Genomic DNA, 16,254 nt, shown 5'->3' with positions numbered 1-16,254 from the left:
ATCCTCAACACAAAAGAGATTTATATGTCCCAAAGGGACAGAGAACAGGGAATAAGAGACAACAGCAGGAGATAGAAAAATGAAGAAGAAGGGGAAGGGAACAACGAAAAGGGGGAAGATGTTTTGTTGGTATCCACCCCTCAGGGGATGGAAGATGACTACGGTGATGATGACAAAGGACTGCCTCTGGATAGAGAAGACACAGACATGGCCTGTAGGCAAAAGGTGGTTTATAAAGGTAAAAGAGGAAACCTCAGGATAGGATGAAGTGCTTAATTTTAATTGGGCATGTTAATTAGGTGAACCAAAGGGGCCTTTTGATCACTGGACTCCAATACTTTGATGGCTGGATCTTGGTGGTCAGCTTCAGGAGGAGGATGTGGCCAAATATGGTAATAGACCTTGGGGGCTAGCTTTAGGAACCTAATTTAATGGCTTTTAGCAAGTCACAGGGAATGGGGGAGAAGGACAAGACCTGCCAGGGCCATGTTTGCTGGTGCTCAGGTTGGCTAGAGCCCCTTCACTTAGGAATGAAGAACTGTATGGTTAAAGATAGAGAGATGCCATGGAGGGCACACGTTTCCTTAAGGTTTTGTTTTAGGGGTTTTTTTTTTTTTTTGGTTTGGTTTGGGTTTTTCTTTCTTTTGTTTTGTTTTGTTTTGAGACAGGGTCTCTATGTAGCCCTGGCTGTTCAGGAGCTTGCTATATAGCCCAGCTGGCCTCAAACTTAACAAAGCTCCATCTGCCTTCATCTCCAGTGTGCTAAGATTAAAGGCATGCACCACCAAGCCTACCTTAAGGTATTAACAGATATAAATTTTGTATGCATCAGACTTCAATTTCTAGTAGAGGGGCAGAGTACAAGTCAAGATCTCCCTACACGTGCATGGGCACACACAAACACACACACACACACACACACACACACACACACACACACTCTCAGGGGCACGGTCTGACACACATAGAGGGACTGCAGTCATCCCTAAGAAAACTGTCAAATCTTTTCTGTCTAAACTCCCTGGTTTTACTGGAAGGGTGCAACTCAGCGCCATTCTGGAGGTACACACGCGACGTGAGCTCAAACATTCCTTGGAACTAGCACTGTCTAGTTCAGCGGTTCTCAACCGTCCTAATGCTGTGACCCTTTAATGCAGTTCCTCGGGTTGTGCTGACCCCCAACCACAACGTTATTTAGTTGGCATTTAACAACTGTAATTTTGCTACTCTTATGAATTGTGATATGCAGCTCCAAGGGGTCACAACCCACGGGTTGAGAACCACTAGTCTAATGAAAATTTAATGTAAGCCACAGAAACATCCTTGAATTTTCTAGTAGCCACATTCAAAATGCAAAAAAAAAAAAAAAAAAAAAAAAAAAAAAAATTTAATATTTTTTTAAAACAAAAAAAAAAAAAAAAAAAAAAAAAAAAAAAAAAAAGATACTGAGTTTAATAACATTTTAACATATGCAAAATATTTTCAATTCAGCAAAAACTAAGTGATAGTTTATATTCTCTCTCCCCCCCACCCCGCCTTCAAAATCTTGTATGTAGTTTACCTCTGCAGCACGCCTTAATTCAGAACAACCACATCTGAAAGGCTGGCTCCACATCCATATGGGTGCTATTCAGGCTTTAGACTTCATCTTATTCCTGCCCCGTTTCCTGCTCTAGCTCCGGTCCGCTGCCCACTCCTACTTCTAACTGAAGCCCTTCCCACCATCATTTCCCTCTCACATGGCTCCATCCATTCTGTTATCCAAACTGCTCAGACTGCCTCCTGGCCTGCTCACATTCCTCCCTTTTCTGGCTAAGTGTTTGTCATCCTAAAGGGTCTCCCCTCTCATTGCAGAGGTCTTTCCGTGCCGAACACACGGGCTTAGCTCACTTCGGATCAGGGTGGAGTTTAAGTAGACCTTTTACATATTGGGAGTCCTTTCGTCCTCCTGTCCACTCACATGCCTCCAGGCATGCTGCCTCAGCTAGTGGACCGGCAAGGAATGGCTTCTGTATTCTCAAATACAACCTTGAAGATGGTCATGAGTTCAGGGGGACTGTTAGATGCCATCCTGCCTGCTTCCACAGTCTTCAACCAGGAAAATGTCCCCCCAAATTAATTCCAGAGCGATTCCTACACCACCAAATTCTGATTACAAATGCACTCATGGGACCTTGATGTGTATTCTTCCACGCTGAAATAAATGGCTCAGGAGGGTGGAGAGACAGGCTGGAGAACTGTCAGGATGGGGTTGGAGAGATGGCTCAGTAGCTACAAGATGCTCTTGCAGGGACCCAGGCTCATCTCCAGGGACTCACAGGTCCGTGCAGCTCCAGCTCTAGGGAATCCAACACCCTCTTCTGTCTTCCTTGGGTACCTGCACTCACAGTGCACATAAAGACAAGTGGACACACAGACACAGGGATAAACCAAAAAGCAGAACAAACCCCAAAACTGTCATAATGGTTAAGTTTTTGACACACAACAGCCTGAGCTTAGTTTCAAGATCACTGTTTCATGAAGACCCCCACCTTTCAATATCCCTGGTACATAGAAAGAAACCAAGAATATTTGAAATAGAAGAATATATAAAATGGCGTATTAGCAGTATATTTTCTCTATCATTATGTAACTCAAATCATCATTGTCTATTCTTGTGATTAAATGCCGCCTTCTTTTATTGGATTAAAATTGTGTTTTGGAGCTCTTGTTCATTTGTCTTCTAGAATTTATAGCAATATGGTCACTCTAACGACCGGTTACACGCGTGTTACCTGTGTATGCACGCGCAGACATTGCTACCCATCTTTGTTGGGTTATGTAATTGTGTCTCCCTGATTTTCTAGGTTTCTATGACTGGACAGACAGACGTTTGTTAAGGTCTCCTAGAGTCTGATTGCCAAAGTTTCTCTATGCTTTGGCAATGTTCCAGGGTCCAGGATCTGGGCCTGGGTGAGGAGTTCCCCTTTATCTCTTGGGTCGCCGAGCTGATGGCTCATTCAACCAATCAACAACCAATCACAAAAGATGATTGAAAGGAAAAGAAGTAGGGAAGGGAGCCCAGAATTCCTTCTCTAGGTCTAAAGTCTGGCTACACTACTATTAGGGAGGAAAACTTTAAGTGGTCACCTTTTCCCCTGTAAAAGGCGGCTTCTAGTCCCCAAAATGGGCTTTGATCTGAGATGAGCTCCTGCTCAGGAGCACACCTCTACAGGCTAAAGTAAACTTTTTCCTGCTTGTCTTAGGCTGATAGCTGGATCCTGAATTGCTGTTAACTTGTTTGTAAATCAGTAAGAATAAGAAAAGGCGGGGAGGGGGAGAGAAAGTAATCAAAAACACACACATGCTCAAGGAAAAAGATGGATGAAGTTAAGAACTTTAACTTCTGTCTTGTTTATTGATTGGTTACAGTATTTATGCTGTAATTATCACATAGTCAAAGAAGGCAATTAATCACAAAAACATCTGAATTCTAAAATACAACAGGTTACATGTTTTAAAACTGAACATTTCTTATTTATGTATCCATTACATAAGTTCATATCGAGTTCACAGTGACAAAAGTTGACAAGGTCTAAAGGTTAACAAGGTCTAAAAATTACAAAAATATATGTCTTTTCAATTAAGACTAACCTGGCTACACATTTTTCAGCTATGTTTGGGGCGATAATCTTATCTGTCTTTCATGCAAAGAAACAAAGTAAATTTAAAATGACAGTATATAATGCCATAAGGTGACAAGGTATAAGGAATTACAATGACAGTTTGTATACAATGACATCAAGGTTTGTACTTAATTAGACATTGCTTGGTAGTTCCATTATAATTTGGGTTCATAGGAAGTTTAAACCAACTTGCTTATATTTATGGTGTATACAGGATTTATGAGTGAAGGCTATCTGAGGCTACAAATCTGCCTTAAGCCTATCTCCTAGTGAGGCATCTGGAGGTCCACAAAGGTATTTATTATAGCCATAAACTTTCTAAAGGGTTAAAGAAGTTCTAAAACAATTTAACTTTTAGAATTGTCTGAATCAAGTCAGGAATTCCATAGTCAGGAATTAATTCATCTGAACAGCAGTAAACGCCCAGAAAGTGATGATTCACACTATAGCAGATTATAGAGAGATGCAGCCATGCACGAAGAATGAGTGTCAGAGACTGGAAGCAGTTCTGAGGTGTATCATGGTACAGACCTTGCAAAACACCAGATCCCCTTCCAGAAAGCCCACCTGCCTGACGAGAGCTCCTTTGACAGAATGGTTCCCAACAGGCACTCTTATGCATACGAGTGCTTTCTGCAAGCAATCTCTCTGCGGTGTCCGCAGGTCTGGAAATGCTCTTTGCATCATCTTTGTCTATTCTCCTCCTAAAGCTCTCTATGAAACACATTTTTAAAAAAAAGAACTGAAAATTTTGTGAGGGCGGTGGTGGTGCGCACCTTTAATCCCAGCATTCAGGGAGGCAGAAGCAGTTGGATCTTTGTGAGTTTGAGGCCAGCCAAGGCTACAAAGAGAAATCCTGCCTTGAAAAGCAAAGAAAGAAAGAAAGAAAGAAAGAAAGAAAGAAAGAAAGAAAGAAAGAAAGAAAGAAAGAAAGAAAGAAAGAAAAGAAAAGAAAAAGAAAAAAAGGAATTGAAAATTTTGGACTAAGGTGTGTGTGTGTGTGTGTGTGTGTGTGTGTGTGTGTGTGTGTGTGTGTACATATCATATATGGGAGAAACTGAGAAGTCATGTGAAGGGTGGAGGACAGAGTGGGAACATTGTGTTAGACCTGGAGGCCATGTGAGTGAGGCAAACCAGATTCAATTTGCAAGGGACCAGAATGATCATTGGTTTTTTGTGACATGAATTAGGAGATTTGACTACTCTATGCCTGAGTCAGCTAATCTTGTATAAATGTTAGTGAGCTGCATAACCACCCAGCCAGCCAGCCCTGACAGCCAACAGTCTTAGATAGAAATCTATGGAGATGGTAAACAAGCCTATTTTCTTATAAGTGCATAGTAATTTAAAATTGCCATATCATCACCATCATCATCATTATCATTATCAAAAGAAAAATGTCTTTTCCTGCAACTGGGATAAAATACCTGACAAAAGCAACTTAAAGGAGAAAGGATTGATTTTTAGCTCACAGTCCCATGTTATATCGTCCACATTATATCAAACCAGCATTTAACACTAACCACCACATGTCTTCATCGATTTCATGTTGCTATAATGCCTGAGATTGGGTGATCTGTAATGAACAGAAATTTATTTCTCCTAGTTCGGCAGGTTGAGAAGTCCAAAATCAAGGTGCCATGCCAGCAGACATTTTTTGTGGTATTGGGGTTGAAACCTATGGCCTTCCACCTGCTAAGCAAGCACACTTCCAATAACAACCTACATTCCCAGCTTTCTGCAAACCCATCTCATTCATTCATTCATTCATTCATTCATTCATTCGTTCGTTCATGTTTTGTTTTCTGACACAGGGTTTCTCTGTGTAGCCGTGGCTCTCCCAGAACTTGTTCTATAGACCAGGCTGGCCTTGAACACAGAGATCTGCCTGCCTCTGCCTCCTGAGTCCTGTATTAACAACATGCACCACCACTGCCCAGCATGCAAACCCATTTTCAAACGTTATGGATGTATTCATCGGGGCACAGCTAAACACCTCTGATTTAGGCCCTGCCTCACCATATTGCCACATGCAGACTAAGGTCCCAACATATGAACTGGGAGACACACCCAAAGCCTGGCAGCTAGAAAAACCCTATCTTTGGGTTGGGTGAAGGAGGGAGCCTGCAAAGCAATTTACTTCACGTTACACTCCCAAGGTACAGATGTGCTTTGTCCGTGTGTACATCTGCACACCAGAAGACACACAAGACAGTTGTGAGCTGCCATTCCCAGTGGGTGCTGGGAAATGAACTCAGGACCTTCAAAAGAACAATGAATGCTCTTAACCACTGAGCCATCTCTTCGGGACCCACCCCCAGATTTTTTTGTTTTTTGATTTTTGAGACAGGGTTTCTCTAGGTAGCAATTTGCTTCACTCACTTCAGGGGACCAGAGATCTTCTTCAAGGTCCATGTATGTAGAGGGAATTCACCCACACTGCCAAGAATAAAGGCTGGGCGAGTCTATGACTACCTGGTTCTATCACACAGACATAGCTGTAAACATGGTGTGTCTTTGTTAATTAATTTTCTTTTTTATTATTTTAGCCTCTCTCTTTTCTCTGTGGCATGCACAGGGATGTGAGCTCACTCACCTTTGTGTGTGGGCATGGGGACGATCCACTATATAAAGAAGCTTCTCTTATGCGGCCTGAGAGCTACACTAAGCTATGGGTATAAACATGAACATTTAGAGAACTGTATGATACTATGTCCATTTAGCAAAATAATGGTAGTAGGCTCACTTACAGGACCTATGAGCTCCACAGTCCTGGGTTTGGGCCAGATTAACGATGCCAGACAAGGGTTTCTTTCTGTGGGAGGGATCTTAAATCCATCCAGAAAGTTGTTGGTTACCTCTGTGATGTGCCACTAGTACATCCATGGGCACATCTTGCCATGTTGGTCATTACTGTGGCTCCCTGAGTACATAGCTGGGTAAGACTATTGGTGACTTCCCACAGAGCCACCCTTACCAGTACTATGAAAGCTAGCCATCTAGAGGGAAGCTTCCTAGTCTATACTGATGTGATTGAACTCAGGTTGTCAAGCTAAGCCATCTTGACAGCCTTTCTTTTTTTTTTTTTAAGATTTATTTCTGTAGTGTGTGTGTGTGTGTGTGTGTGTGTGTGTGTGTGTATGAGTACCTTGTCTGCATGTACATCTGCACACCAGAAGATGGCATCAGACAGCTGCTGTTCCCAGTAGATGCTGGGAATTGAACTCTGGACCTTCAAAAGAACAGTGAATGATCTTAAGCATCGAGCCATCTCTCCAGCCCCCAATCCCAGCTTTTGTTGTTGTTGTTTTGTTTGTTTGTTTTTTTCTTTGAGACAGGGATTCTCTGGGTAGCCCCAGCTGTCCTGGGACTCTCTCTGTAGATTAGGTTGGCCTCCAACTCACAAGAGACGTTACTGCCTTTGACTCCCCAAGTGCTGGGATTATAAAAGCGTGTGCCACCACGCTTAATCTGGTAGGAAACAAAAAATCAGGAACCCTCTCTCACCTTTCGAGAGGTTTTGCTTCATGCCTCCGTGTCTGAAAGGCAAAGGCAGGTTGGAACCTTCCAGAAGCACCTCTGAGTGCCTCGGGAGATCTGCTAACAGCGTGCTCACATGCTCAAGACTGAAGACTCAAAACCTGGAGCAGGGACATCTGAGGAGGTGACAGAAGAGGCCACAGGCTGAGGTGACAGGTGGAGCAGGAAGTTTAGGATGTAAGTGCTTCCTCCTGCAGAGCATTTGGTGATGGCCAGGGATGTGTCAGATCTTCTCAGCTTGGGGCTCTGCTGGAGTCTGGTGGGTAGAGGGCCAGAGATGCTCCTAAGCAGCCTGCTAGGCCTGAGACAGCTTCCACACACACACACACAACAAAGACTTCTGTGGCCAAAATATCGAGAAATTTGCCTTTTACCTTTTAGGCTAGTCTCATGAAGGGCCACCTCCTCGGCGTTTCCTGCAGTCTTAATCTAGTCGGAGGGTTAGACTAGCGGCCACTGCAAGGGACTTTCCTTGGCATCACCTGGCCATCCCCTCCGGCCTGTTCACCAGAGAGCTCTGCCCTCAGGTAAATGTTTTCTCAACTTGTTTGGGGAACTTTGTAAAAACTCCCCTCTAGCCATCTCATAGGCTGTGAAGACAAGGTACCCTAATGTGCTTTTTTCCACTAAAAAGTTTTTTTTTTAATTAAAACAGTTAGGGGATTTTTATTATTTTTGTTCAAATAACTAAATAGCAGCCAATTTAAAGACTTCAAAGGTAACACATCTCAAGATTATCCCTCAAAAGGGAGCTCAGAAAGAAAGAAAAAAAAAGTGGGGGTTGAGGAGCTTAAATGTCATGAATCAATTGATGGCTTAGACAGGAAAGTCGGTAGCCTGGGCGTTCTGGTCTAGCCTGGGAAACAGCCAGACTAGGTTAAGCATTGTTGCGTGGGAGCCTGGAAGAGGCCTTAAATGTCTCCCCAGCCAGGAGCCAGTCACTTAGGGTGGAGCCCATGGGGAACCTGGGTCATTTGCATGCACCCTTAAGAGAACCTTGATTATTGTTCCTGGGTTTCAACTTTAGTAACTAGAGAAGGGGCTGCTAGGGAATGGGAGGCCAGCTCTCTGGGAATATGGACCAGCCTTGCCACCCGCCACCACCAGGGCATAGAGACCAGACAGGCGCTTCAGAAAGCCCCAGTGAGAGCCAAGTGGGTGATGGGGGCCAGAGAGTCAACCCCTGGGCATCCCCAGGCAGATGAGTGAGAGTCAAGAGCGCTAATAGAGGCCAGTGGAATCTACCCCTCTTGCTGCCACACTGAGCTGGCCCATGAGGCCACAGACTGCCCCCTACCGGACAATGTGTCCAGAATTTCTCATCTGACACAAGGCTGCATGGCTCAGTAGCATGGGGGTCAAGCCAGCATTTCCTTCCTTCTCTCTGGCTTTGGAGATGTCCCGCCACCAGCCTAGGAAGGATGTCTGACTCCTAATGTGATTCTCTAGCAGGGCAGGCACCTTCTCCACAGTGTTCCCAGGCCCATACCACACTCTGCTCTCCTGGGTCTCTCTTCCAGGGTGGCCCAAGCCTCCCTGCCCTGGTCAATCATCAGCCAGTCAGAACTTAAGACTGTAAACTGAGTTGATAGCTGGGTGTTGCAGTGTTGTCTGTTCCAACAAACTTCTAACAAAAAATTGTGTTAGAAGAAGTGTTGTGGATATAAACATGTTTTTGTTTTAATCCCAGGTGTGGGATGTGGACTGATTCAGATGGTCCACAGCAGCAGACTATTTGCTTCACGCTGGCTCTGAGAGGAGCTCTTTGCCAGCTGCAGATAGTTTAAATCTGAGGGCTCTGGTAAAAGTATAAATGCCAGAGCTCAGAGAGTGTGGAGGAGCTCCGAGAAAGAACAAGGCTGCTGCTGGAGCTCCTGGTTGATACAGTGAGACAAGAAGTTGGAGATCTCCTGAAAGGAAGATTGGACTGGCTCCAAGATACCCCATGGCCTAACCAGCAAGAAACAGCGAAGATAACTGTGCCCCCTCTCCCCACTAACCCTTTCTCTCTCCTACCTGATATTGGGATGTTGGGAGTGATTGGGGTGGAGTATGGAGAAAGAGATATAAGAAATGTAAATGAAAGAGTTTTTAAAAGTATGCCAACAAAGTAGGCAGGTAGCCGGGCACAGTGCTACACACCTATAATTCCAGCACTTGGGAGGCAGAGGCAGGCAAATCTCTGTGAGTTCGAGGCCAGCCTGGTCTATAAAGCAAGTCCAGGACAGCCGAGGCTACACAGAGAAACCCTGTATCAAAAAACAAACTCTAGGACATTTTCTTTCAGCCATTACCTCTACAAGGTTATATCTGGGGAAAGAGAGGAGAGGTAAAGAGATCTTTGCTATTATTTTAAAAATGATGCACACAACTGATAATGTAAGAAAGAGTTTATTGGAGGGAAGGGAAGAAGAAGAGAGTTAGGGCCTGAATGAGCCATGAGGGCAGAGAGAGACAGACAGATGGAGATGGGGGAGGGGCACTCTGACAGAGAAAGGGGAGAGAGCAGGAAAGAAGCAAGAGAGGAAAAGTGAGAGAGGGAATGATAGACCAGTCACTAAGCACCTAGCCCAGATGCTGTCATAGGACACAGGTACTGACATAGGACCTAACAGTCCCTAAGGGATCTTCCTTAGGGTCTATCTTAGTTAGGGCTTCTACGCCTGCAATAAGACACCATGGCTAAGAGTAGCTCTGGGAGGAAAGGATTTATTCTGTTTTACACATTGAAGTCCACTAACCAGGGAAGTCAGGGTATGAACTCAAGACAGGAACTTGGAGGCAGGAACTGCTTTCCTATAGCACCCAGGACTACCAGCCCAGGGGTGGGACCACCCGTGGTAAGCCGGGCCCTCCCACACCAATCATCAGATAAGAAAATGTACCTCAAGCTTGTCTACAGGGTAACCTGGTGGGAACATTTTTTCAGTTGAGATTCTCTCTTCCCATATTACTCTCTCTGGTACCAAGTTGACATAAAACTAGCCAGCATGGGGTTTTTAAGTCCGCTGAGGGGAAAGCCAGGAAGGAACAGATTCTCCTTTAGCCTCATATTAGTCCACTTGCCTCTGATGGAAGTTCCATCAGTTTGGGGAGTGTGGTGGGTTTATGAAATGTGTTCCAAGTCCTTTTTTTTGGGGGGGGTGTCTCACTATGTAGCCTTTACTGACCTGGAGTTAGCTATGTAGACCAGGCTGGCCTTGAACTCATAAAGATCTGGCTGCCTCTGCTTCTGCCTCCCAAGAACTGAGATTAAAAGCATGTGCCACCGCAATGACCAGTTCTCAAGTTCTTTAATATTCCTACCACACCCAGCTTGTGGGCAGGGTGCATAAGGATTGTAGGAGAAGAAAAATGACATGTCTGCCTCATGCTGGGCGGGGCTTAAGTGTCTGGCATCTTCAGATGCCAGGTGGGTTGGGACAGCTGTCAGGAATACCTGGAATTTGGAACTAGGCCTCAAAGGCTTTCCTCAGAGGGGGCAGGGTTGGAGAAAGAGAATGGCATTTACTGCATCATGTTGGGGATCAGGGAGGGTAGGCAACTGGTAGTTTTCCAGCCGAACAAGTCACAAAACAAGTAGCTAAGAGCTGTGTGGGGACTCCTGCTTGGGAACGGATCTCCCAGTGCATTAGGGCTTCAGATGGCAACAGTCTTAGTCACAGCTTGACAGCAACATCATGGGCCCACCCTGAGCTGGAGCCAAGAAGCCAAGCTGTTCTAGACTCCTGGCCTTCAAAACCCGTGTCAGACCCCAAAAGGCCACCAGGAGTCGAGTCCATTGCAGAACACATGAGGATCTTTTTATTACAAGCTATAGCTTGGGCTCACACCTTCACCGCTACAGAGGTTGAGAGCAGGGAGCCCCGTGTTCAGGGTAGGCAGGTGATTTAAAGATTCCAGTCCCTCCCAAGGCGCCCAAAGCAGGGGAATTCCTGCCTGGCAAGAGTCTATTGGTTGAAACACAAAAGGGGATGTTGCATTTTGAATTGATTGGCTAAGGAAGGCCCCCAAACCCTTGTTTGGCTGTCCTAGGTCAGGGGAGGGGTGATCGGGGCCAGTTTCCTAGCAACTGCATCTCCAGTGGGCAGGAAAAGAATTCAGTAAGCCTGGTTCCTCCCTGCAGGTGGCCGGACTTGTCTCCACCTGTCTGGCCTTTGTTCAGGCTTGTGCTTTAAACTTTGGACCAATAACTCAAAAAACTAATTTTTAATTCTTTGGTCTCTCAAGACAATTGGAATTTGTTACTTAAAACTGCTGAGTTTGGGGCAACAGTAACAACACAGGAGGTCCTGCCTCATTCTCACTGCTGTTGACTGTCCAGTCTTGTACTGTAATGAGACCCAAGTATTATTATTGTTGGTGGTGATGTTGTATTGTTTTTGTTAGTTCGCAAGCCAATGCACTAGCCCACTCCTAGGTTACCTAGCAACCTTACATCATCAACCCTTCACTTCAGGCCCTCTCTGCTTCTATTTCCCTCCCCTTCCCTGTGTCTGGGCACTTCCTCTCCCCATCTTTCTCTAGCTCTCTCTCTCTGTCTCTTTGTCTCTTTCTTCACCTCCATACAATAAATCTCTTCATACCAGATCTGCTGTGTGTGGCATTTTAAAATATATTACTACTATTTATTATAATAATAATTATTATTATTATTAATAATTATAATTATTATTAATAATAATTATATTATTATTATTATTATTATTTGGAGGGTCATGTGCCAGACCTACTAGTGCTGGGCAGAGGACAAGTTTGTAGAATCTATTCTCTCCTTCCATCTTTACAGTTAGCTCCGGGAGCCAAACCCAGGTCCCCAGGCTTGGGTGCCAAGCACTTTTATCCTCTGAGCCAGCTTGCCAGCCTCGAAGTTTACTTATTATTATTGTTATTATTATTATTTTACAAAGCCTTTCTCTGATACTTTTATTATTTGACAGTAGCGGGGATTGAACCTTGGGCCTTGGTGCATACAAGGCAAGCACTTTTCCACTGAGCTACACACTCAGCCCCCATGCTCTTGGGGGTTTTTTTGTTTTGTTTTGTTTTACTTTGGTTTGGTTTGGTTTTTGGTTTTATGAGACAGGCTTTCTCTGTGTAGCCTTGACTGTCCTGGACTTGTTTGTAGACCAGGCTGCCCTCTAACTCACAGCTATCCTCCTGCCTCTGCCTCCCTGAGTTCTGGGATTACAGGTGTGTGCCAGGTGTTTATTATTTTTAAACTTAATTATTTTAAATAATTTTTTGGTGTTTCATTTAACAGGACTCCTCTTTCTATACAAAAGTGACCACTTTGTGTTTTTCTTCTCATTAGTCTCTAGTATTTGACTACTGCATAGACTGGACACCACTGAGTCCATGCCGCCATTGACAGTGATTAAATATTCGAAGAGCTAAGAATTTTGTGTACATATATATATATAACACATAATTGACTGTGTTTTCCTTTCTGTGAAAGCAGGGACTCTGTCTTGCTTATTATTTCTTAATTTCCATTATAACACATAATAGGTGATAAATATGTCAGGTGAAACTAAGTATTATTATAAGTGTGATTTCTATAACCCTTAAGGAGTTTTTATAATATACCTAGGTGTAATGAAGACACAGGTCATAACTTTCAGTTGTGTGGAAATTCATTTGGACGCTTACTCAGACAGCTCTCTTCTGGGTACCTACAAGGGTCCAGAAGTACAACTGTAAACACAATGAGGCAGCTTGAACACGGCCACACCTCACCACTTTCATCACCACCTCCATGATTTATGCTACCAATATCTTTTGCTCAGGTCATTGCACTAAATCCAACATTTTAATCCCTGCTGGCCTCCCCTCACTCTCTTTTCCACCCATAGTAAAATCTCAACTGTGTCTAAAGGGATCCGACGAAACCCGAGTCAAAGCACATTACTTCTCTGCTCTGACACTACCAATGGCTGACTGAGTGTGGGCAGCAGCAGACAAGACCACAAGACTTAACTGGGCCCACATCAAGAGGTGGACCACATTTTCAGCCCACTGAACGGTGGGTGTTGGGTGGCTTTGTGACTTTCTTTGGTCAATAATGTGTATGAGATGGGACACTGAGCTGGATCTGAGCATGGATTTGGGGAGGTCCTGAGTTCTGCTTTTAGAATCCTGCCAAGTAAAGAACAGGCAGGATTGCTGAGAGGTGGGGTGGAATGGGCCTGGGAGAATACTGCAAAAGCCTTCTCAGCCCAGTCAATTACCAGCCAACCTATCATCAGAGAAGCCCATATGAGATCAGAGGTACTGGAGCCTTCTGGAATCTTCTGAATGACCTACAAGTTCGTAAGCCAAAAATGTGTTTGTTTAAAGCTATTGAGATGTTCTTGGTCTGTTACACAGTGGAAACTTATTGATAAACCATCTCAGCCAGAGGAAAGGTCAAACTTTTTGCCTGGAACATGGTAGGTGCTCAAGGAACATTTGCTGGAATAATTAAGAAATTCACAAATGGAGTTAGCATTCCAATGAAGAAAACAAGTATTAAAGGAATCAGGAACATCCAGCCCGGTGTGCACATCTGTAATCCCAGAACTCTGGGAGGCAGAGGCAGGTGCATCTCTGTGAGTCCGAGGCCAGCCTGGTCTACTAAGCAAGTCCAGGACAGCCAAGGTTACACAGAGAAACCCTGTCTTGAAAAAACAAAATAAAACAGAAAACAACAAACACACACACACACACACACACACACAAAACAAGCAACAAGTAATCAGGGACTATGGTAAGGGCTTTGAAGCAAACAGAAAATTACCAAGGTCGAGTGAGAGTGGGGGTGGGGCCACGGACCTGTGGTTGATTCTCCGTTTACTTTCGAATACGACAAAAATCCTCCCAACGGACTCCAAGAACCTCGAGGACCGTCCTTGCCGACCCGACCACCTGCTGCTCCCCTCAGGACCTCTGATCCAGAGACATTCCCTCCTGGGATTTTCTTCACCTAGATACCCTTTCGGTCAAGCCTTTCCTGACTGGCTTACAGAGGTGGCCATCCTCGGAACCCTCCCGCCCCGCTTATATTTTTACCTGTGGCGCTTGTCACCCTCTGCTGTATCATGCGTCAACTCACTTGTTTACTGACTGCTCTCGCCACTAAATAAAAATTCTGCAAGGCTTGAGGTTTCTCTGCTTTGTTTTGTTTTTGGTAAGTTTGCCCTTAGAACAATATTGTCATCAGGCAGAATCTTGATCAGTGACCACGAAGATGCTTCAGGAGCCATAACACATTGCCAGCCCTCGGGTTAAGCAAAGATGAGCGTTTGGGCCACACCCAGAATATAGTAAGACTGCTTGCTGTAATACGTATGTTTTGCCCACACATATCTATGTGCGCATGTGCATTCCTGGTATCTGAGGAGGCCAGAAGAGGGAGTAGTATCTCCTGAAACTGGAGCTGAGGATGTTTGTGAGCCGCCCTGTGGGTGCTGGGAATAGAACTCAAGTCCTCTGGAAGAATAGCCAGTGCTACTAACTGCTGAACATCTTTCCAGCCCCCAGACCTTTTTGTAAATAAATATATATGTGTTTATAAATAAATAAATAAATAAATAAATAAATATATATATATATATATATATATATATATATATATATATATATGGCCAGATGAGACTGGGAAAAACATGCTCATGCCATGTGACACATGACAAGCACAACCATCTCCTAGCATGCTTCACAGGGGCTGGGGGAGCATTCCAATTCCAATTTTTACTCACCCTTTGCAGCAGCTCTGAAAGGCAGTAGGCAGGGCCCATTTTTAGGTGGAAGTAGGGGTAGGGATGGGGGTGTAGGGATAGGGGGTGGTAGAGAAGGGATGGGGATGGGGGTGGATTTTCTCTTTTATCTTTTTCTTTTCTTGTTTTTTTTTTACTTTTATCTGCATTTATTTTATACTGAAATTATTATTCCCATGCCGTCAGTTTTTGTTTCTTCTGAGATATATATATATATAATTTTTCTTCTGTGCAACCTCTTATTCTGGCTTTGGAGCAGTTTGTTCCTTTTCAGTAAGGATCATCTCAGTGCCGCAAGGGGAGCTCAGGTATGGGTTAAAGAGCTCTGTAAGGTCGATGACGAATATTACTTAGATGCCTTGTTCACCTGGATATGTTCAATGACTAGAGAATCTATATCTAAACCCTTACAGTCAGCATTACTCTCTGCATTTTTAAGCATGGGTAGCAAAAATTCAGCACTGTCTTTTGGCCAACGACCCTGAGTCCAGCCCCACTGTTTGGCCTGGGCGCACCTCCCCACCCCACCATTTATACCGTCAGAATGGCACACACTGCTTCTTTAAAGTGACATCTTTCAGATACTTGGTGGCTTTTCGGAAGCGCATACCTTTGATGACCTGGGCAGTTTCCCGCGTGTTCTTGAAGTGAAAAGGGAGATTTGAACCTCTTGATTTGCATGATTTTGTAGGGTTTTCTGGGTCAAGAGATTAGCGAACCATCTTCTCCAATCACCCGTGGTAGCTTTCAGGAAGAGGCCATGGGGATGGATTTTCATCACAGTGGATCTGACTCCAAGTCCAGAGCCTCTGTCACTCAATTTGACATTCTTTCCTTGTTGAGTCCTGACCTGATGGCCAACCTTGAACTCCTGAAGAACCCTCTCCACAGAAGGTATCCTTTTGCTAAGGAGAACGTAAGTGCCCTGTTAAGAGGCACAGGTGATGGTAAAATTCAGCATCCATCCCAGAGCCCTCCCCACCCCCCCCAGACTCTCGGATAGTCCCAACTTCTTGTTGGGTGGTCTGTAAAAGACAGTGCCCTCCAACCCTTTTCCTTAGGCCACCACACTGTCCTTGTAGGTGAATGAGGAAGGCCTAACCTAAATCAGGGTGGCAGCTGCTTTCGGCTGAAACCCCAAAAAAGAGATCCCAGCTTTGTTGCTTTATTTGAGTTTTAAAAAAAATCAAGTCGTGTGACGGTAGAAATTCTTTTCCTGCTCCTCTCCCCTCTCTGCCATGTTGACAGCAGAGAACTTGCTAATTCTGGCTGGGGATTTTCCCTGCGCGGCT

The 16,254-nt window shown here is 44.5% G+C and overlaps 1 pseudogene; it reads right to left on the bottom strand.

Moving 5' to 3' along the window:
• Positions 1–15,186: 15,186 nt before the first annotated feature.
• On the bottom strand, positions 15,187–15,684 carry LOC129666104 (60S ribosomal protein L17-like; annotated as a pseudogene).
• Between the last annotated feature and the right edge of the window lie 570 nt (positions 15,685–16,254).

Source organism: Psammomys obesus, unplaced genomic scaffold (assembly GCF_907164565.1).
Source record: "Psammomys obesus unplaced genomic scaffold, mPsaObe1.curated_primary_1811, whole genome shotgun sequence".
In the NCBI taxonomy this organism is placed as follows: Eukaryota; Metazoa; Chordata; class Mammalia; order Rodentia; family Muridae; genus Psammomys; species Psammomys obesus.
The sequence above is the reverse complement of the archived record's forward strand: the minus strand, read 5'-3'. Positions and strand labels throughout refer to the sequence as shown.